The sequence below is a fragment of the Chiloscyllium punctatum genome, chromosome 40 (assembly GCF_047496795.1).
Source record: "Chiloscyllium punctatum isolate Juve2018m chromosome 40, sChiPun1.3, whole genome shotgun sequence".
In the NCBI taxonomy this organism is placed as follows: domain Eukaryota; kingdom Metazoa; phylum Chordata; class Chondrichthyes; order Orectolobiformes; family Hemiscylliidae; genus Chiloscyllium; species Chiloscyllium punctatum.
Window position 1 is genome coordinate 15140121 of NC_092778.1, and position 24026 is coordinate 15164146.

General features: G+C 42.6%; 1 protein-coding gene across 12 annotated transcripts in view; it reads right to left on the bottom strand.

The window, feature by feature from the left end:
- slc29a4a (solute carrier family 29 member 4a) overlaps window positions 1-24026 on the bottom strand; it is a 266290-nt gene that overhangs the window by 91927 nt on the left and 150337 nt on the right. The gene's annotated exons all lie outside the window — the stretch shown is intronic.

A 24026-nucleotide genomic window follows, 5' to 3' on the forward strand; every position in this document is an offset into this window, starting at 1 on the left:
ATGCTATTGGCTTTACTCGACAGTTCAAGAACCAGGGAAATCCGGGTCAGGATTTTTGATGAGGTTAAGACCGCACATGACTTTGGTTTAACTCTTAATGAGATGCTGAGACACCATTTGGCATATGGGATTAATGATGTGACCATGTAAAATACCTTCTATCTGAAGCCCAACTGGACTTCCAACAGGCACTGCAACTGGCTTTATCATTAAAAAATGCAGCAAGTGGAGCGTATAAGTTACAGGGTATTCTGACAGACGTGGATACCCTCACCAGGCCAACTCAGCTTGAGGAATACCACTTGAATGAAGGCAATTGTACAGCATCACTCAGGACATATCCTGAACAGAGGGACTCTGGGTCAACTCACTGCAAAATCCAAAACAAAGCCAAGCCTCAGCCAAACGATTAACATTTTCTTCAGGATCTGAGTCAGCAAGTCATTGTAGTTGCTGCCTGTATATAGACTCGAGGCAGCAAGAGTCCCACTAGACCTAAATTGAGTAAGAGAACTCATAAGCCAGTATCCCGGTAGGCGCATGTCCTGGAAAGCCCAACTACATCTGGTTTGGAATAGTTAAATTGCATAGCAACATTCAAATCAGAAACTATCAAAATAGACATCTGGTTAAATGGTCTTCCAGTTCTAAGGGAATCGATATCAGTGGGGAGGTATCAGTGATTGTAGAACCAATCTTTAATAAAATGCATTCTGGACTCCAAGCCTTAAGTTTGTGTACAACCATGGCTAGACTGAGAACGTACACCAGGAAACTTTTACAGATTACAGATACAATTTTAGTTCCAGTCTCGTATGAAGAGCAGCTGGTACAGTTACCACTGATTGTAATAAAAGGCTTGGGCCTAAGCCTGATGGGATGAGGTTAGATGAGAAAGATTCACCAAGGTTGGCTCAATATTTTTCGATTAGAAATTAGCTGCCTGAGTGAAGTCCTGCTTAAATGTCCAGAGCTTTCTCAGGAATGTCTATGGGCTATCAAAAGAGCCATGGCCACCTTGCATGTTGACTGGGAAGCAGGTCCATGATTCTGCAAGGCCCGCCCAGTGCCAACTGCCTTACAGGCAAAAGTAGAGGCAGAAATCAGGAGGCTGGAAAGTGAAGGAATCATCAAACCAGGCCAGTTGGCAGAATGAGCAGCACCGGTCATATCAATTGTGAAGCCCAACGGGCTGGTTCACCTTTGTGAAGATTTTAAACAAACCATAAACTGCTTTTTGCAGCTGGATAAATACACAATAATTCACACATAGAGGATTTATACGCAACATTGGCGGTGGGTGGTTGTGTTGTCTTCCACAAAGCTGGACATGAGCCATGCGTACCTGTAATTGTGGTTAGATAAGGATTCCCAGAAGTATGCTACAAATAATACCCATAAAGATTTGTAACAACATAGGAGACTGCCATTTGGGGTATCGTCAGCTTGTGCTAACTTTTAGCGAACGATGGAAAACATTTTACTAGGTCTACTCCAGGTCACCATTTATGTGGATATCATGCTAACAATCAGGAAGACCATTAAAGAGCACTTAGAGAACCTGGACATAATTCTTACACATTTCTTCCAGGTGTGCCTATGCCTTAGAAGGGAAAAATGTGGTTTCCAAGTACCCCAGATGACCTACTTGGGCTACAGTGTCAACAAGACTGGATTATGCATGTTGGAAGATAAAATGAGGGCAATCAAAGGTTCCCCACCTCCCACGTCTATCTTTCTTTGGACTGTTGAATTATTTCAGAAAGTTCTTACATAACCTGGCCTCTATTCTGGCAGCCTTACATCTGCGATTGAAAAAGGGTCAGCCTTGAAAGTGGCCTCAAAGCCAAGACGTCATTTTTAGGGAAGTGAAGCAGCAACTATCATCATTAGGTGTTGGCACACTATGAGTCCAAGTGAGATGTGGTGCTGACATGCAATGCCTCTCCATACAATATCGGACTAGTGTTGACTGACCGGTAGCCTAATGAAGAGGAACACCTAAGAGCATATGCTTCCTGGTTTTTGGCTGGTGCAAAGCGTAAATATGCCCAGATAGAGAAGGAAGGTATTGCGCTCATCTGTGATTTGAAAACGTTCCACCAATTCCTTTATGAATGTAAGTTTGTCATAGTAACAGATGACAGACCCTCGCAAGGGCTACTTAAACAGGACAAGGCTGTGCTGCCCATAGCTTCAGGTTGGATTCAATGGTGGACTGTCATTCTAAGTACGTATAATTATAAATTGGAACACTGTCCGGGAGGCCTAGTAGCAAATGCAGATGCCTTGAGCCGCTTCCTCCTGGCAGATACACCACCGGTGGTGCTTTCGCCAAAAGAATCCATTCTGATTTTAAACTCTCTGAGAATTGGCTCTGAGGAATCCAGACTGATGTCAAGTACGATGCATGTGTAAAGAAAGGGTGACTTAATGATAGGATACCGGCCTCTGTGGAGTTATTTCAGAATCTATTTCTGATCAACACCAACTGCAGTCGCTCATACCAAGCGGACAAATTTAATTGTATATCTTTTGGTTTTGATACTCGTTTTCATCTGATTTCAGTTGTAACTTAGATGACAGCTCCCTTCAATCTATAAACTATGAAAGTCTATTACATCTGTATCTCATCCGTACATTGTGACAACTTAAAATTCCAAAAGTGTAGCACAGTTTACAATACATGCAGGGTATGTTATTTACTAGAACTGCAAATGTCTACCTCCTGCTATTTGTTTCTTTGCGACCATTACACAAATGCTAAACCACCCCCCTCCAGTGCCTCGCTCAAATTCTCATCCTTCACTGACTAATTCTCAGTGGGTTGTTCACCCTCGGCTAAACCTATTCCTCTGATGTTCTCACTCAACTTCTATTAGCATGCAGCTTCCAGAATCAAAGTAGTGATTTTTATCTTTATTAGACAAAGTCTGCTGTGGTAAATGTGACTCTGCATTTTTGTTGTTCCTCTTCACCCCTCTCTCCTTGTTCAAGGTGCTCTTTAAAAGCTACCTCTTTTCCAAGTTTCAGACACCTGTTCCTATATTTACCTGTTGGACACGGTATCAAATTTTGTTCAGTTACACTCCTATGAAGCACCTTGGGATGTTTTTACATTTTGGCACTATATGAATGAAGTGCTATTCTTGGTGTTTGCTACTCTCAATCATTCCTGACAGGACTTCAAAATAGCGAAATCTTTATGTCCAATGCCATATGTGTATTGCTGGACACAATTGGTGTTTATTATGTCCACAGGGGATTAAAAAAAACACCTTCAGTCTCAGAAATTGTATTTCAGCTTCACATCATAAAATCATTCCAAGAATGAATACATTTTTGTCATGGATTCCAAGAAAGGGAGTGATCAAATCATTTAAGAACATACATATGTTAGGATTTGCTCAAATGAGTGCTGATTGGATTGCTTATTTTGAATTTATCAAAAAAATTTTCAGTTTAATTGAATTCAGTCACTTTATTGAAGGCATTTATCAGCCTGCCTTTTGCAAACTTGAGATTCTCTCTGTCACCCTCAAAGAGCGAGAATCAGAAAACATCTGTGGATGAGAAAAAGAAAAGAACTCTGTGTAAAGATTATTATTTATATGTTGCTAATGAACTTTTGCTGTTTTACAGTTGGAGGAGCGAGCTGAATTCAGTGACTATGGTGAGATATTTTATGCATTATATACAAAATATGTATTGTTATGATACATGTTGTGTTGCTGCTACTATTCAAAATTACATTTATTACAGTGACGTGGTACTTTTTCAGCGACGAAATTTAAGGATCGCCTTGCATGGTAAAAGTTAACTCAAAAAGTCTGAAATAAAAACAGAAAATGCTATAGAAACTCAGCAGGTGTGACAGCATCTGTGGAGAGAGAAACACAGTTTCGAGGCTGCTATCACACTTCAGAACAGACTTCAGAAGCCTCTTTGTTCATATTCTAAACATGGCTAAATATCTGATAAATTGAAAGCACTCTGACTTTGAGACTGGCCTAGATCGTTTGAAAGAGTTAGTCTAAGATCATAGAACCCCAGCTAGGCCTCCTGAAACATGACAGTAGTTGTTGTGGTTCTGTTCGCCGAGCTGGGAATTTGTCTTGCAAATGTTTCGTCCCCTGTCTAGGTGACATCCTCAGTGCTTGGGAGCCTCCTGTGAAGCGCTTCTGTGCTGTTTCCTCCGGCATTTATAGTGGCCTGTCTCTGCCGCTTCCGGTTGTCAGTTCCAGCTGTCCGCTGTAGTGGCCGGTATATTGGGTCCAGGTCGAACAGAACGACAACAACAAGCACCCGAGCTACAAATCTTCTCCCAAACTATGACAATAGTTCTCCTATAACGCTGTAGTTGCATTCCAGTGAAACCTCACTTTATAGAAATAATGGGTCTATGGAAAAAGTGGAATTAGGGGCAGACCAGCAAAAAATATCACTCATGATCACTCAAAAATCACCCAAACATCTCACACAAAGTATAGCACAGCCTGAATGAAGGTTTAAATCATATTTATTAATGAATCAGAAGTAAATTTAATACATTACATTAACAATTTTTTTTTCAATGCAGAGACACAGGTTCATCATCACCACCACCTTCAGATGCAGTTGTGGTGGCAGAAGTGGATGGCTATGGTTTACTGTCTTCTGCTTGTTTCCTAGGGGTTGATTTGCATAGCAGTTCTTAAAACCAGCCATCCACTCACTGCTAGCACTAAAGGCTGGCACATCTGCAAACTTTTTGAGCTTTTTCCTTCAGATCTTTATAAGTGGATAAGGCTTTCTCTTTTTTGGTGAGAAAGGTTGTCACCTTTTTGTTTGATCTTCTATCCAAACACTTAGAAGCATCTTCATCCCAAGTTCCTTTGGCTGTGATCTCACAGGTTTGTTAGCACGCAGACATGTTCCAGCAATACAGCTGGCTTTAATCTTCTCAGTGTTGCCTCTAAGGGTGCGTAAAGTGGATTCCCTCATCCCTGTTAAGCGAGCTATATCACATGTTCTCTCCTTATGCTAAAAAAGCGGTCTAATATCTAGCTTCTCTTCCAGTGTTACAGTCTTTCTTTTGCATTCACCACGCGCAATTTTATCACCAGGATACTTCTTGCTAACGTTCTTGTCACTCCACCCTTCCATTTTTGCAGAAACAGAAGATAACCTCGGGGTAGATTGTGTGATATGCGGTACAAGAACAAATTAGAAAGGCAAATAGTATATTGAAGAGTAATGCTGTCCTGCAGGAATTATTCGGGCTCACACAGGAATTGTACAAGAATAGTCTTGTCTCAGAGGGACAGCAATGATCATTTATTAATTTCATTTTTGAGATGAAGCTGCTTGATGTGTTATGCTGTACTTCTCACATGCTCTGATGACAGCTGACACTAGCACATGTGCAGAATGGCACTGAAACTTTGGTGCTGAGATTGGCATATGCACAGAATAGCACTGAGACTTCAGCCCTGAGATTAGCGCATGGGCAGAATGAAGCATGCAAAACAATACCCGCTGGAATCATGCTATTGATAACAGAGGTAAGCATTCTCAAAAGCACCATTCCCTAATGCTTCAGTGATGTTATAGCCAAAATCACGCTGCTGAAATGCGCTTTATCTGAGAACTACCTATACATCTCAATTTGTCTCACCGTCACTCACTACACACCTTAATCTAGACACTTTCTCATCAACTTGTTCAAAGATGTTACTACACACCTCTGGAGGAAGTGGGGCTTAAACTGGGGTTCCCTGGTTCAATTTCCACACTGGCTAAGGTTATTATGAAGGACTCTCTTTCTCAACCTCTCCCCTCGCCTGATTAAACCAGCTCACCTATCGTCTCTGTCTTTCCCTAATAAGAGAGCAGCCCATTGGGTCTGGTAAGATGATGGTGACTTCCACCTAGTGCATAGTTATGAACACTATCACTGCACCATAAGAGTACTCAACTATCAATGAGAAAAAAAATTACACTCTTAATTGTCAATTGTCATGTGTTAATGAAGGTCAAATTGATTTTGCTTCCACCTGTGTTTTTCACTCACTTTTCAGCACTTTTGCTGAAAATTGTTGGGACTGAGTTCTCTCATGTCATCTGTGCTTTTATAGCCAGCTGTTAACTGTTGTGAATAAAATCTGTAAGAACATATTTTAATTACTTATTCAAACCTACATTCAGACCAAGAAAGAGAGACACAATTTGTGACAGACTTTTTTTTAAAAAAAGAGACATACAAATACAACAATGTCTTTAATCTCGGCCATCTGAAACCAATAGCTGCCCTTCTGAGTGCATTGAGTCCAGTGGACAAGATTGTTCTCCCGAGAGCAATATCTTTGCACTGCCATTTATCAGAGTGATTGGTAGCGGCTGGCAGCAAAGGACAGATTCTGACATATCTATTCACCCGTGAACATTCTAAGGGCATTTTCTGATATACCTGCACATCAAATTTGAAAACTTCTCTCGTGAGTCTGGACAGGCTCCCTCAAAAGATAAGCCTACAAGTAACCCAAAATAAAACAAAATCAGCATTGGTCAACAGCTGAGAAAATATCCCACTCAAAACAATGAAGCTGTTTTTAAGGCAACTCAATTAACAGCAAACTTTTTTTTAACCGGCACACAAGGGAAACCAGCAATGTGCCAGTTGATCAACAATTCTGGATAATCAAGAGATACGCCTAACTACAGTAAACGCTGACAAAGCTAAGCTTTGAGACATCATTTGCAGGAGCTGGTGTTCGACTGGGGTGGACAAAGTTAAAAATCACACAACATCAGGCTATGGTCCAACGGGCTAACTTGGAAGCACTAGCTTTCGAAGTGCTGCTCCTTCACAACCACCTAGTGAAGAAGCAGCACTCCAAAACCTAGTGCTCCCAAATAAACCTGTTGGATTATAAACTGGTGTTGTGCGATTTTTAACTTCAAGACATCAACATTTCTCATAAAATCTACGTTAAATCGTCAACACAACTCCTAAAATCAATGTAAAACCACAAAATAGTATAAACATAATGCATGGCTAGACACATCACTGTTATACTTTATTTACAGCATAAATACTCAGACATCGCGGTATTGGAGGTACACAAAGTTTGCTGGTTTATCAAGAGTCCGGGTGATAAAGTGCTGGTTAAAACATTTGCCTAAATGTCTTTCTTGTTTAAACCTCCTCAACTTCATTACTTTGCATGAAGCAAAAAAAAACCTTTGGAGATACTTTATCAATTTTCTCACCTTCAGAAAACTTTCCAATTCCATGGGCACCCAGCTATGTTTAAAAGGGAGGGGAAGAAATAATCATCCAGTAGGTTTTTACAGAGGGCCTTCAGCCCTTTGTTAAAAGTCAGCACTTTTCATCAAACATCAAGTTATTCTAATGTCATTTTCTGGCACTTGTCTCATGGGCTTGTATGCTATGGCATGTTAAGTGTTCATCTCAATAATTCTCATATATCTCATGGTTTTCTGCCTCTACCCCCTCCTAGTTAGAGACAAGAACATTGCAGACGCTGGAATCCAAAGTAGACAAACAGGTAGCTGGAAGAACTCAGCAAGCCAGGCAGCATCAGGGGGTGGAGAAGTCAATGTTTCATTTATAACCCTCCTTCAGGACTGGGGGTGGGGGTGAGAGGAGCTGCAATCTCCTTCAGGACTGGGGGTGGGGGTGAGAGGAGCTGCAATCTCCTTCAGGACTGGGGGTGGGGGTGAGAGGAGCTGCAACCTGAAACGTTGACTTCTCCACCTCCTGATACTGCCTGGCTTGTTGTGTCCTTCCAGCCTCCTCCTTGTCCATCTACCCTCTCTTAGCTAGTAAGTTTCAGATACCCACAGAGCAAAGAGTCTGTTTCCATGCTGTACAATTCTATGACTCTATGTCTTCCTCATTTTCTTGAACAAAAGATCCAGAGAGAGAACGTTTCCACCCTCCCACACCTCTGCAGTTAATCTGTTGTGCAGTTTCTTTCCAGGGGAATCTCTGGTTAAGTGTTGCAAAGGTTGTTTGTTGACTTGTTTGAACCCAAACTATGAGTGGTAGCTGATGAAAAAGGACAGCAGGTGGACAAGCTCAGCTGGCTTAAAGAAACCTGGCTCTCGGACAAGATGATAAAGTTAAATGTACGTAGAAGAGTGCATTCCCAGATGTAAAGTCAATTGACCTTGAACAATAAGTTTAGTAACTGGATTTGAAATAGCGGTAGGCAACAGTGAGGACTGCAGATGCTAGAGATTCGAGTCGAGAGTGTGGTGCTGGAAAAACACAGCAGGTCAGGCAGCATCCGAGGAGCAGGTGAACCAACGTTTCGGGCAAAAGCCCTTCATCAAGAATGAGCCATTCCTGATGAAGGGGTTTTGCCCGAAATGTCAATTCTCCTGCTCCTCGGATACTGTCTGACCTGCTGTGCTTTTCCAGCACCACACTCTCGACTTAAAGTAGCAATAACCTATTTGTTGACCTTTACACTCAAAAATGTATCATTTAAAACGACTGAAAATGCCACTGACATCTCAAGAAATAATCCAAAAGCTTTGGGATTGATTAATCTCCCCACTCATACTCAGCAAATGATTTTGTGTTAAAAACATGCCTTTTTGGAGAACAAAGAAACAACTTGCATTTAAAAAGCAGCTTTCACTACCTCAGGTGGCTCCATGACACTTCTTAATGGATTTGATATCAAGTACCAGAAAACTGTGACAATTCATGACAGGAAGGTCCCATAAACAGTTAAGCAGCAAATATTTATTTAGTTGACTTTCTAGCCATGGCACTAGGAAAACTCCACCTTCTTCTTCAAACAGTATCCTGTTTTATATCCACCAACAAGTAGGCAGACAGAATCTTGGAGAGGGGGAGCAATGAAAAAGGGAAAAAGAGAAATATACAGGAAGAAAGTGTGAAAGAGAGAGAAAGACAGAGTGGAGGATAATACCTGAGCGAGAGACTGGATATTGGGGAGTGGAGGGGGTGGTGCCAGGCTAAAAACCATGTCCTTGCTCCACATTTGCTGTTGACCTTCTTGCTCCCTCTCCTGTGATCCCCTTTACATCCCCCACTCTGTGACTCCCTCCCACCACTCTCCCCACTCCCCAGTGGACCACAAATACAGGACTTTGAGTAGACCAAGGCAACATATCTTAGGAAGAATATACTGATCTTGAGTGAGTGCAGCATGGATTTGCCAGAATAATACCTGCTCTCAAAACATTAAATTACAAAGCAAGATACAGATGAACCTCGATGATCTGAACGAGATGGGTGGGCACTATTTCGTTCAGATAATTGATTATTCGGATAACTGATTCAATGCCTCTCCTTTGGGACTCGGAGTTTTCTGAAGGCTGTTTTTACCTTACTCTGCCTGCCTTGCTCCCTCTCTCTGTCTCAGGGTGTGTTTCTGAGCAGACATACACTTGCGTGTAAGGGACCTGCAGCATTGCTGAAGCCTCCCTCACCCCACCCCCACTCCCTGTTCAGGAGACTAGGTAGTAGCATTTCAGTAAGACGAGTTCATTTTTAATCATTGTAAACAAAAGACGCGATCAGTGCTGGAAACACCTCTTTGACATAATGTTTCTATCGGGACCTTGAGATCTTCTTCGGATAATCCGAAATTCGGATAATCAAGGTTCCTCTGTATACACAAAGTAATGCTCTACTCACTGGAGTTTCAAAGATTATAGGGCAATTTGAATGAAGTTTTCAAGTCATTAAAGGCGTAAGACAGAGACAAACTATTTCTTCTGGTTGGGGAGTCTAGAAAGAGGGAGCATAGTCAGGAAAAAATAGCAGCAGCTCTGTCAGGAATTAAATTAAATTCTCTACACACAATTTTGTTGATTTAAGTTTGGAATTCCCCTCTGTAAATGGTAATTGATATTAGATCAATTGTTAATTTTAAAAGTGAGACTGATAGATTTTCATTAGCCAAAGGTACCAAGGGAAAAAGGCAGCCATATGGAGTTAGGTCACAGATCACCTCAATCTCAGAATGAACGTCAGAATAGACCCAAGGGACTAAATTGCTTTGTCCTGTTCCTATTTTAGAAAGGGAGAATTGAGCCAAGAGATAACTGTACATTCGTTAACCACCTTTTGCTGGTCTTTCTCCCCATCCCAACAGAACAGACATCTTTTTATTCAAACATCTTTCTTAAACATCTATTTTCTCCTCAAAACACAAGAAGAATTCCCCTCCTGCTGAAGAATGCATTTCCAGTCTTCACAGTCTGAGTGAAAAACTGTGCCCAATGAGAGAAACATATTGAGCAGTCGTAAATGTGCTTTCTGACAGGCGGTATTGGAAAACCACCCAAAATCAGAGCACCAGTCATACAGTCATAGACATGTACAGCATGGAAACAAACCCTTCGGTCCAACCTGTCCATGCCGACCAGATATCCCAACCCAATCTAGTCCCATCTGCCAGCACCTGACCCATGTCCTTCCAAACCCTTCCTACTCATACACCCAACCAAATGCCTTTTACATGTTGCAATTGTACCAGCCTCCACCACTTTCTCTGACAGCTCATTCCATACACGTACCACCTCTGTGTGAAAACGTTGTCCCTTAGGTCTCTTTTATATCTTTCCCCTCTCAACCTAAACCTATGCCCTTTAGTTCTGGACTCGCTAACCCCAGAGAAAAACCTTTGTCTACTTATCCTATCTATGCCCCACATAATTTTGTAAATCTCTATAAGGTCACCCGTCAACCTTCGACACTCCAGGGAAAACAGCCCCAGCCTGTTCAGCCTCTCCCTGTAGCTCAAATCCTCCAACCCTGGCAACGTCCTTGTAAATCTTTTCTGAACCCTTTCACGTTTCACAGCATCTTTCCAACAGGAAGGAGACCAGAATTGCACACAATATTCCAGCAGTGGCCTAACCAATGTCCTGTACAGCCGCAACTTGTCCTCATAACTCCTGTACTCAATACTCTGACCAATAAAAGAAAGCATACCAAACACCTTCTTCACTATCCTATCTACCTGTGACTCCACTTTCAAGGAGCTATGAACCTGCACTCCAAGGTCTCTTTGTTCAGCAACACTCCCTAGGACCTTTCCATTAAGTGTATAAGTCCTGCTAAGATTTGCTTTCCCAAAATGCAGCACCTCGCATTTATCTGAATTAAACTCCATCTGCCACTTCTCAGCCCACTGGACCATCTGGTCAAGATTCTGTTGTAATCTAAGGTAATCTTCTTTGTTGTCCACTACACCTCCAATTGTGGTGTCATCTGCAAACGTACTGACTATATCTCTTTTGCACACATCCAAATCATTTACGTAAATGACAAAATAGTGGACCCAGGACCGATCCTTGTGGCAGTCCACTGGTCACAGGCCTCCAGTCTGAAAAACAACCCTACCACACCACCCTCTGTCTTCTACATTTACGCCAGTTCTGTATCCAAATGGCTAGTTCTCCCTGTATTCTGTGAGATCTAACCTTGCTAATCAGTCTCCCATGGGGAACCTTTTCGAATGCCTTACTGAAGTCCATATAGATCACATCTACTGCTCTGCCCTCATTAATCCTCTTTGTTACTTCTTCAAAAAACTCAATCAAGTTTTTGAGACATGATTTCCCACGCACAAAGCCATGTTGATTATCCCTAATCAGTCCTTGCCTTTCCAAATACATGTACATCCTGTCCCTCAGGATTCCTTCCAACAACTTGCCCAACACCGACGTCAGGCTCACTGGTCTACAGTTCCCTGGCTTGTCCTTACCACCCTTCTTAAACAGTGGCACCACGTTAGCCAACCTCCAGTCTTCCGACACCTCACCTGTGACTATCGATGATACAAATATCCCAGCAAGAGGCCCAACAATCATTTGGAGGAGAAGGTGAGGACTGCAGATGCTGGAGATCAGAGCTGAAAATGTGTTGCTGGAAAAGCGCAGCAGGTCAGGCAGCATCCAAGGAACAGGAGAATCGACGTTTCGGGCATAAGCCCTTCTTCAGAAATGAGGCCTCATTCCTGAAGAAGGGCTTATGCCCGAAACGTCGATTCTCCTGTTCCTTGGATGCTGCCTGACCTGCTGCGCTTTTCCAGCAACATATTTTCAGCCCAACAATCACTTCTCTAGCTTCCCACAGAGTTCTAGGGTACACCTGATCAGGTCCTGGGGATTTTTCCACCTTTACCTGTTTCAAGATATCCAGCACTTCCTCCTCTGTAATCTGGACATTTTGCAAGGTGTCACCATCTATTTCCCTACAGTCTATATCTTCCATATTCTTTTCCACAGTAAATACTGATGCAAAATACTAGTTTAGAATCTCCTTCATTTTCTGTGGTTCCACACAAAGGCCGCCTTGCTGGTCTTTGAGGGGCCCTATTCTCTCCCTCGTCACCCTTTTGTCCTTAACGTATTTGTAAAAACTCTTTGGATTCTCCTTAATTCTATTTGCCAAAGCTATCTCATGTCCCCTTTTTGCCCTCCTGATTTCCCTCTTAAGTATACTCCGACTGCCTTTATACTCTTCTAAGGGTTTACTTGATCCTGTCTATACCTGACAAATGCTTCCTTGTTTTTCTTAACCAAACCCTCAATTTCTTTAGTCATCCAGCATTCCCTATACCTACCAGCCTTCCCTTTCACCCTTTCACCAGCTGTCCCTTTACCTGCGAACATCTGCCTCCAATCTGCTTTCAAAAGTTCTTGCCTAATACCATCAAAATTAGCCTGCCTCCAATTTAGAACTTCAACTTTTAGATCTGGTCTATCCTTTTCCATCACTATTTTAAATCTAATAGAATTATGGTCACTGGCCGCAAAGTGCTCCCCCACTGACACCTCAGTCACCTGCCCTGCCTTATTTCCCAAGAGTAGGTCAAGCTTTGCACCTTCTCTCGTAGGTACATCCACATATTGAGTCAGAAAAGTTTCTTGTACAGACTTAACAAATTCCTCTCTATCTAAACCTTTAACACTATGGCAGTGCCAGTCTATGTTTGGAAAGTTAAAATCCCCTACCAAAACCACCCTATTATTCTTACAGATAGCTGAGATCTCCTTACAAGTTTGTTTCTCAATTTCCCTCTGACTATTAGGGGGTCTATAATACGATCCCAATAAGGTTATCATCCCTTTCTTATTTCTCAGTTCCACCCAAATAACTTCCCTGTAATGCTATCCCTTATCAAAAACGCCACTCCTCCTCCTCTCTTGCCTCCCTTTCTATCCTTTCTAGAACATTAAGCTGCCAATCCTGCCCATTCCTGAGCCATGTTTCTGTAATTGCTATGATATCCCAGAGCCATGTTCCTAACCATGCCCTGAGTTCATCTGCCTTCCCCGTTTGGCCCCTTGCATTGAAATAAATGCAATTTAATTTATTAGTCCTTGTCCCTGCCTGCCCTGACTGTTTGATTCTCTTCTGTTCTCAACTGTACCAGTCTCAGATTGATCTCTTTCCTCACTATCTCCCTGGGTCCCACCTCACCACCCCCCCGCCCCCCACCTTACTAGTCCTTCTTGTACAGGTCACTTCTACCTGAAAGAGATTCCAATGATCCAAAAAGCTGAATCCTTCTCCCATACTCCAGCTCCTCAGCCATGCATTCATCTGCTCTATCCTCCTATTCCTGTCCTCACTAGCTCGTAGCACTGGGAGTAATCCAGATATTACTACTCTCGAGGATATCCTTTTTAAATTCCTGCCTAACTCTCTGTAATCGCCCTTCAGAATCTCAACCTTTTCCCTTCCTATGTCGTTGGTTCCAATGTGGACAATGACCTCTTGCTGGTCCTCCTCTCCCTTGAGAACATTCTGCACCCACTCTGAGACATCGTTGATCCTAGCACCAGGGAGGCAACACACCATTCTGATTTTTCGCTGCTGGCCACAGAATCTTCTGTCTGTATCTCGGACTAGAGAGTCCCCTAACACAATTGATCTCTTGGAACCCGACGTACCCTCATTGCATTTGAGCCAGTCTCCATACCAGAAACTTGGCTGTTCGTGCTACCTTCCCCTGAGAATCCATCACCCCCTACATTGTGCAAAACAACATACCTGTTTGAAATGGGGATAGCCACAGAACATACCTGCACTAGCTGCCTACCTCTCTTACCTTTCCTGGAGTTAACCCATCTATTTGACTGTATCTGAGACATTCCCCCCTTCCTATAACTGCCATCCATCACATACTGTTGTTGTTGTAAATTCCTCATTGCTTCTAACTGTCTCTCCAACCGATCCATTCAATCTGATAAGATTCGCAACCAACAGCATTCATTGCAGTAACCCTTAAACTCTCTTTAAACTCCCTCATCTGACAAGAAGCACATATCACTCTACTAAAGGCCATTTTTGCTCCTTCACAATCTACAGATCCAGAAAATAACACCGTTGTATTCCTCTACAAAACACTGCCCCAGGTTAAATTAATAGTTACGGCTTATATTTTAAGTTTAATCAACAGACATATCTCAAAAAACATATAATCAAGAAAGAACCCACTCTATCCACTACTTCAGACTTTCTATAGGCCATTTAAAACAATTAACTTATCTGATTCTGTGCTGTGAACTTCACCCAAACAGTTCCTCTAAGACCAGTTCTGAATTTCACTCGTAAAAGACAGAACTTTCCCATTTACAGTTGTAGTGTTTTGTTGAGTGTGATTTCTGGCACTCGATCCACCACCTTCTGCTCTTCACCTCATTCAATATGCAATGCAAATGGACAAAGACAGCAAAAGTGACACGGTCCACATGTTTTTTACACGAAGTAGGAGATGCTTGCTACAGTATCAACAGAATCTCAAACAAGAAACAAAGTTCAAACTCCCTCATCTGAAGTTTTCAGTTAGGGTTCCTCTGGGCTTGAACGTACATTTCCCCTTCATACTGTTCTGGACAATGTTCTTGTCAGGTCCTGATCCTCAGTCTCATCTTCATTGTCTGGAGATTGCTGTCATTCTCCAATTTTGTCTGCTTCCACTACATCCTTCACTTTCTTGCCTCCAGTTATGTTCAGCCATGAGTGTGTCACAATGGGACAGAACATCCTTTCTGGATGATATTGCAAGACTCTGCCAGAATGGTCCAACCCCCAAAACCTCCCTTTAAGGAGGCCTACAATCTGCTCTACCTCAGTCACGCCCTGGTCAAAGCATCAGCAACATTTGTCACTCAGAGTTTTGTAAGAGTGTTGGTGGGCCATGGTTGGAGACAGTACTCCTTCATTTCCTGAAGCTATCCCTGTATGGTCTGAGGATCTGAGAAGTGTTCAGGAACCTGTGAGTTCTCTGACACATAAGAGGCCTGAGAGCTCCCAAGATATCGGACACTGATCTCCAGACTGTACCATCGATGGTCTCATACTGTTTGGACATTCATGAAGTGGAAGACTGTTCTCTTGGTGAATTCTGCAGGTTGGTGGTAGGGTGCTGTTAAAGCATTGGTACTGTCATTAACACCTACACCTAGGGAGGTAGTCTTTGATGCTGGAGAATCCCTCTGCTCCAGTGCTTGACTCTCCTAATCCCAGGGAACGATGAGAAGAGCTGTGTATACTTGGTCAATGAATGACCTGCCAATGAAGTGCATGGCATTACTGAATCAGGGAAAGCATAATCACTGCAATCTCCCCCAAGGTACTCTTCCAATTCCAACATGTTTACTCCACGTCTGGTGAATGTGGGCGGCACGGTGGCACAGTGGTCAGCACTGCTGCCTCACAGCGCCAGAGACCCAGGTTCAATTCCCGCCTCAGGCGACTGACTGTGTGGAGTTTGCACATTCTCCCTGTGTCTGCATGGGTTTCCTCCCACAGTCCAAAAATGTGCAGGTTAGGTGAATTGGCCATGCTAAATTGCCTGTAGTGTTAGGTGAAGGGGTAACTGTAGGGGAATGGGTCTGGATGGGTTGCACTTCAGCGGGTCGGTGTGGACTTGTTGGGCTGAAGGACCTGTTTCCACACTGTAAGTAATCTAATCTAAAACAATATTTTCCTGTCCCACTTTCTATGCGGGGAGTGTCAGTCCACCTTGTGAAATTGTTGCACGATTGACTTTAAATTCAACAGGATAATTTTCCAACTTCTTTCAACTGACTAGTTTGCAGGCTCCCCCCATGACCCACAACATCCCCTCCCACAACTCCCACCTTGCCTCCTCCCTCCCAACATGTTCCTTTTTGTGTTTCTGTCCCATGACCCTCATGGCCTTTCAGTCTCCCATTTCATATGAGCTCCTTTACATAACTAACGATGATAAGTCCACTTTATCCCCAAGAATTTAATGCCTTGTTGCCCCCATCACGTGGAGACCAAAGTCACCTTGATCTGTTTGAAACTGCCCCCCAACCCCCACCCCACTCTTCAGAGTTCCCGGTCCTCTCCTATTCACAATGAAAGCCAACCTACTGTCTCCTTTCACTATCACCATTCCCTCAGCAAACCAGGCAAAAAAGCCCATCCTTAGACTGGAGTTACCTGTTTTGCCAAAGATACTATACCCCCTGATAAAACCTCCAATCAGTATGACCAAATGCCCAGGGACTGACTATGGCTGAACTGACCAGCTCCATCCATGGCTGACCACTCCCCACCAGACTGCGATCTCAACAGCATCCTGATAGACCTAACCTTGGTCCCTAGACAGGATGCACTTCACCTGCAGATCTAACCATGCCATAACCTGCATGTTCCATGTGGGCAGTATGCCCTGTCCCTCTGCACAAAGTAACCTAACAGAACAATGCAATTAATAGGTTCCCTGAGCTCCATAATGAAGTGTTGAAGAGCTGGAGTGGTGTCTGAGAGCAGGTATGAAGATTTGGTGAGGTAGTTGGTCTGTTGATATGAACTTGGTTAGAGACAAAAAATCCTGCAGATGCTGGAATCCAGGGTAGACAAGTAGGAGGCTGGAAGAACACAGCAAGCCAGGCAGCATCAGGAGGTGGAGAAGCCAACATTTTGGATGTAACTCTTCTTCAGAACTGGGGGTGGATGTAAGGGAAGCTGCAGATAAAGGGGTGGGGGTGGGGGATCAGGATGGTGAGGGCGGAATAGGTGAACGCGGATGGAGGGTATGACCTGGTTGGTCAATGGGAGGAATGAATCTGGTAGGAGGCTGGGAGAAAGGGTCAATCAGAGGAATATAAGGAAGGGAGAGGGGGTTGGGAAGGGAGTGGGGCAATGGCAAGGGAGGTTATTTGAAATTGGAGAACTCAATGTTGAGGCCTCTGGGCTGTTGCCAGCCCAGGTGGAAATTGGAGGAACAACACCTCCAAGAATGGTTACACCTGAAAAGTTGACTTCTCCACCTCCTGCTGCTGCCTGGCTTGCTGTGTTCTACCTGCCGATATGAACTGGCATGAATGGAAGGTCTAGCAAGAAAGCAGTCATGAAACTTGCTGGGACTTTGCTCTGAAGATGCAGTACTGACATGTTGGCTGGGACAAGTAATCGCTCTGATTCACATGTCAGGAATTTGCGATGTCCAATTCCCTGGGGAAGGGGAAGAAGATTTGAAGTGGATTGGAAGTGGTGCAGAAAGCAGCAACACAAAGGGGCTTGAGGGTACTTGAGCACAAAGCACAGAAAGCTAGTACCCAGGTACAGCAGATAATCAGAAAGGCTAATGGAATGATGGTCCTTATTTCAAGCGTTCTGTAGTATAAGATTAGGGAAGTCTTACTGCAACTGTACGAGGTGCTGGTGAGACCACATCTGGAGTACTGTGAGCAGGTTTGATCCCCTTATTTAAGGAAAGACACCTCATTAGAGGCAATTCAAAGAAGGTTCACTCAGATGATCCCTGGTGTGGAGGGATTGCCTGATGAGTAAGGGTTAGACAGGTTGGTACTCTACTCGCTGGAGCTTAGAAGAATAAGAAGTGACCTCATTGATACATATAGGCTGCTTAAGGGGCCTGACATATTAAATGCTGAGTGGACGTTTCTCCTTATGAGAGAGTCAAAGACCAGAGGGCATAGTCTCCGAATAAAGCGGTGCTAATTTAAGACTGAGATCAGGAGGATTTTTTTTCTCCCAGAGAGTTTTGGAAGAGAGTCTTCGGAACTCCTTGCCACAGAGAGCCATGAGGGCTGAGTTCTTGTGCGACACGGTGGCACAGTAGTTAGCACTGCTGCCTCACACAGCGCCAGAGACCCTGGTTCACTTCCCGCTTCAGGCAACTGTCTGCGTGGAGTTTGCACATTCTCCCTCTGTCTGTGTGGGTTTCCTCCGGATGCTTCGGTTTCCTCCCACAGTACAAAGATGCGCAGGTTAGGTGAATTGGCCATGCTAAATTGCCCATAGTGTTAGGTGAAGGGGTAAATGTAGGGGATAGGTCTGGATGGATTGCTCTTCAGAGGGTCGGTGTAGACTTGTTGGGCCAAAGGGCCTGTTTCCACACTGTAAGTAATCTAATCATTTACGGCTGAGATAGATAGATTCTTGATTCTTCAGGGAATCAAGGATTATGGGGAAAACGCAGGAAAATGAATGTGAGAAATGTTGGATAGGCCATGATCCTAGTGAATGACTGAGCAGGCTAGTAGAGGCCAAAAGGCCAACTCCTATTCCTATTTCTTATGCCTTATAAATAAGACAATTTAATAAGATGCAAATGCACGGAAATAAAGTAGTTTACTCTCAATGGTGAGATTCTGAAGTCACCATTGAAGGTTTGAGGGGAAAATTGTTTCTTGACATTAAGAATCAGACTTTTATATTTTTACCATATTATTCCACCTTTCACACCACATCAGGGAAAGATTCCACCCTCAGTACATAAATTTTCTCTGTCAAAATAAAGCCAAATACTATTACAGTGACTCTGAATATTGTCACTGAGTCAAATCTTGAAGCATATGATCCACAGATTTAGTCCAAAATACTGAGGCACTGGAACAGCAGGTCAGCAAGATGATCCAGGGTTCAAGCTATTGAGCTTGAGATGTTCAGAATGACAGAATCACATGGACAGGTTTAATTACCCTTTCTCATTTGATGCTACCATGTTCTTAATTTTCTTTAAGTGTGATATAATGATAAGCTGTCTGCCTGTGAGTCACTACAGAGTGGTTCTATATAAATCTGCTGTAATGGGATAACAAATATCTCTAATGACCTTCTGAAAATATCACCGTGATATTCTCATCTTTCATTTTACTTCACCAGGTCCACAGGAACATGACACCTTAAACAATAACAACAGTAATGCCACTGTGCTGCAGTTTGGACAATACTGGCATTTCATTATTATCAGTGGAGAAAATCTTATTTTTATCCATTAAATGAAAGCCACGCACTTTCTAATAATGAACAATTCTGACCACACAAAAAACAAAGTTACCTTTTTATTGGGAGTTTCAGACACAGCATACACGAGTGAATTTGCTTTCTCTCTCCTTGCCCCGTTTAGCTCCTGCTGATTTAGAAAGGTTTCCAATGACCCCACTGCTTTCTGAAGGAGCAGGAACTCATGGAGATATGGAGATGTAATACTGGAACCCCGATGTCACCCACAGTTTTTGCAAGCAGGCTTATAGAATTAGAGAAATGTTCAGCACAGGATGAGGACCATTACCAATGTTGGATCTTTAAAAAATCTAAATACCCAAAAACTTATATATTTGTGCCCATAGACATGCCCAAACTTCCTTTGATAAATTCCTATTGAACAGGTAGTGCATTCCAGATCTCAACCGCCCCCTTGTCTGTGACAAAATGGTTCATTCCCTCTATAGTTCTTTACAAATTATTTTAAATCCATGACCACCGGTTATTGCCAAAGAAAATGGTTTCTAGGCTCACCTGGTTCATCAGGATCCCTGATCCTCCATTGGGTCTTGCCTTCACTTTCTCTGCTCTAAGGAGAACAATACCAGCATCTACAATTTCTCAGCGATACCCAACTTCTGTAATGCTGGTATTACTCTGCTTTAAAAGAGAGATGATGGGAAGATGCTGTTGTTGGACGAGAGTGAACAAAGTTAAAAATTATACAACACCAGGATATAGTCCAACAGGTGTATGTGGTAGTACTAGCTTTCGCAGCACTGCTTCTGACTAGCTACCTGACAAAGGAGCGGTGCTCCAAAAGCTAGTGCTCCCAAATAAACCTGTTGGACTATAGCCTGGTGTTGTGTGATTTTTAACTTTGAAAGAGAGACAGCATGTTTAGTAGTTTAATGTCTCTTGTCATTGTAGCTTCCCAGCTGGGAAGGTGGAAGAGTGGAACCTGTAGAATTCTCTCTATATGACAACTACAAGACCAAAGGTAATCACTCAGTCCATCATGCTGAGGTTGGTGTTTTAGCTCCACTCAAAAGTGGAAACATTTTTTCTTCATCTACCCTGATAAGTTCCTTTTTAATTTTAAAGATCTTCACAATATTAGCTCTTCCAATGACTGTTTTCCCCATAGAAGATTAACCCAGGCAGATTAGTTTTAAATCTCTGTTTTGCTACATATTTATATTGCAGCCCTTCCGTACCTTATTCTTGTGGTCATTATTCTTCTGTGGTTCTCTCTAGGAAGTGCAGGTAGGCTACATGTATACCATGCAGGATCCCAAAACAAAGCTTCTCCTAAGGGGCATTATATTTCATGGATTTCTGAAGATCCATGACCAGTGTCAAAGCACATAGTAAAAATCAAACAGGTTACTGGGATGCGTTGCCAGCACAATACAATGCAGGAAAAAAGCTCATGTGGAGAATATGTATTTTTTCCAGCAACACCAATGTGGGCAAACTCCTGGTTGAGACACAGAAGGAACTTGGAGGTATTGGTGTTCTTCTCCAAAGTAGACATGGACTAGAAATATTCATTTAGTATCTCACCCATCTCCTGTGGTTCCACACATAGATGGCCTCATTGATCTTTAAGGGGATTTATTCTCTCCCTGGTTACTATATTATCCTTAATGTATTTGTAGAATCTCTTTGAATTCTTCTTCATCCTATAAGCTATGTCATGGCCCCTTTCCACCCTCCCGGTTTTTGTCTTAACTCCTCCTGCCCTTGTACTCTACTAGAGATTCATCGATCCCAGCTGTCTATACCTAACATATGCCTCCTTCTTTTTCTTGACCAGAGCCTCACTTTTCCTAGTCATCCAGCGATCCCTATACCTACCAGCCCTGTCCTCTGCACTAGCAGGAACATGCTGTCTCTGAACTCTCGTTATCTAATTTCTGAAGGCCTCCCACTTTCCAACCATCCCTTTATCTATCTTTGGTCTTCATCATAGTAGATAGTGTGGGTTTGGAAGGTGCTCTTGAAGAAGTGTTGATGATTTGCTGCAGTTCATTTTGCAGATGGTACACACTACTGCCATTGTTTGGCAGTGACGGAGGGAATGAAAATTCAATGTGGTCAATGGGGCACTTATCACATGGGCTGCTTTGTACTTGATAATGTTAATCTTCTTGTTGGAGCTGCACCCTTCAAGGAAAGTGAACAGTGTGCGATCATATGCGTTACTTGTCGGTGGTGGATAGGCTTTGGGTCGTCAGAAAATTAGTTACTCACCACAGAACCGCAGGCTTTTGGCCCGGTCCAATTAGGTTTCTGATTAATGCCAACTCAATGGATGTTGATGGATACTCAGATGACAGTCCCTGTAGCTAGTTCAGATACTTTGAAGTCATTTAGGTGTCAGGAGGTTTGTTTTTTTTCAGAAAAGGTCATTGACATTTGGAACAAATTACTGGGTCATGCAGCGTGGTTGCACTTAGTCCAAGCATTTATAAGGAGGCCTGACAGTTTTCTGTGTTAGTAATACAGCCAGGGGTTAGTAGCTTTGGGACAGACTGAGCACTGATTCTCAAAACCGAACTTGATAGCTCAGTATCACTGCAAAGAAATCATTTACCCAATTGAGCCTGTGTGCAGGGTGGTGATAACTTTTGCTGAGGGAAAAGGACAGGCCAATAGTGAGTACAACTAGGATGTTATATAGGGTTACACAGAGTTAACAAATTGAAATTTGTCATTTGCTATATTTGGTCAATTATACACCACAAAATGCCTCTCCCACTTCATCTAACCTTTCAGCACAACCTTGAAACATTCAAATGAGATGCTTAAAATAAAGGATGCTCAATATGCATCTTCTGATATTGCATAAATCTCATTATCTAAATAGAGCTTTGTAATCACTCCATTACTTTGCAGTTAATCAGATACACAGCCAGCTCCCTGGATGCTTTATACTGATAGGGCTATTGCCTATGACAATCACAGCAACTGTCTGGATGCTGAATTGGCTGCTCTCAGGAGGACTCCTGGAATAAAAAGGACTTAGGATGTTGACAAGAGAGCAGTATTCAGGAGTCTGACTTCAAAACCATCAGTAGAATGAGCTGGGGCACTGCCTAGCAACAGCAGTGGTTTGAAGAGCCTCAGGATTCAAAAACAGAGTGTTATCAAAAGTCTGGACTGCTTGTTGATTGACAAAAGGAAATTAAAAACCAGAAGGCAAGTTGAAAATAAAGTTACATTCATTTTGTAAAAAAAAGGTTGCACATAGTCCACACATATCCTGTACTCATTTATTTGCCGACGGTCTCAGACTGACTGGCAAACTGATGGGGGAACGGAACAATATAAAATATAAGAAAAAAATAATGAATGGGCAACAGCTAAAAGGTTTCTGACTCATTGACTGAGAGGAAGCTGAAGAGTAGAGTGTGACTTTATCAGTGAAACATGTACTAGGTCTGACGTCTCTTTCCATCACTGTCATCCCTGGCATTCTCTCCTGATCTAAAGATATGGCATTAACTTTCCCATTTTGGAACAGTGGCTAGGTTGGACAAACCCCATCAACATTAAAAACCCCACCCAACTTTCAGCCAACTGAGATTGGAACCTGCAAGAGAGAACTATTTGTATTTTTATAGCACCTCAATGGTAGTAAAATGCCTCAAGGGACTTCACAGCTGCATTACCAGGCAAACTTCAACTGCAACCATCAGAGAGCTGTTAGAACATAGGCAATGGCTTAATGGTATTATCACTGGTCTGTTAATCCAGAGACCCTGGGTTTGAAACCTGCCACAGCAAATTGTGGGATTTGAATTCAATATAAAGAAAATCTGGAATTAAGAGTCTAACGATGACCATGAATCCACTACTGATTGTTGGAAAAGTCCATCTGGTTTACTAATATCCTTTAGGGAAGGAAACTGCCATCCTTACCTGGTCTGGCCTACATGTGATCCAGACCCACAGCAATGTGATTGACTCTCAATTGCCCTCTGGTCAATAAGTACTGCCTAGCCAGCAACGCCCTCACCCCATGAATGAATTTAAAACATGACCAAATGCTCAGTAAAAGTAGATTTTAAGGGATTCTTTCAAAGACCAGGTATAGAAGAAGAAAAGCTAATAGAGGAAATTTCAGCTTTGAGCACAGAGAAAGCTGAAACCATGGTAGTCAATAGTTAGACACAAGAAACTGAGGAAGAGGTGACACCCAGGACAGAATTGAACACATGGCAATGCCAAATAGACTCAGGTGATTTCAGGCTTATTTTATGATAATAGTTGACTTCACATAGGCACCAAGTTTTAGCCTCAGTGCCGACAAGTTAACAAGTAGAAAGATGCAATTGATCTCACTTTCCTGATTGGTATCCCAATGACAGCCCACTTTCTGGGGAGCTGCTGGCAACTGGGTTTGTTTTGATAATCAACACTTTCACTTGCAAAGCTTATCAAAGATCATCAATTGAGCCAGAGATTTGAAATCTGCAGCTCAGGAACTGCAAGGCTCATTAAGGATCAGCTCTCTCGACCTTGAGATTTGAATATCATAATTAAATAGTTTGTTTCAACTTTTTTCAACAGCATTTATTAACAGTATATATGCTAGGAAGCATCATTCAATTAATCAAGCCAATACAATATTGCTGAAATAGGTCTCTGTCCTGTTTTTCACCATTAGCAGCTTTTGAGGAAAATCATGACTCTAAAGAGATGAAATTTTAAGGTAAGGAATGATTAATTTCTCCAGCAGGTATGAGTG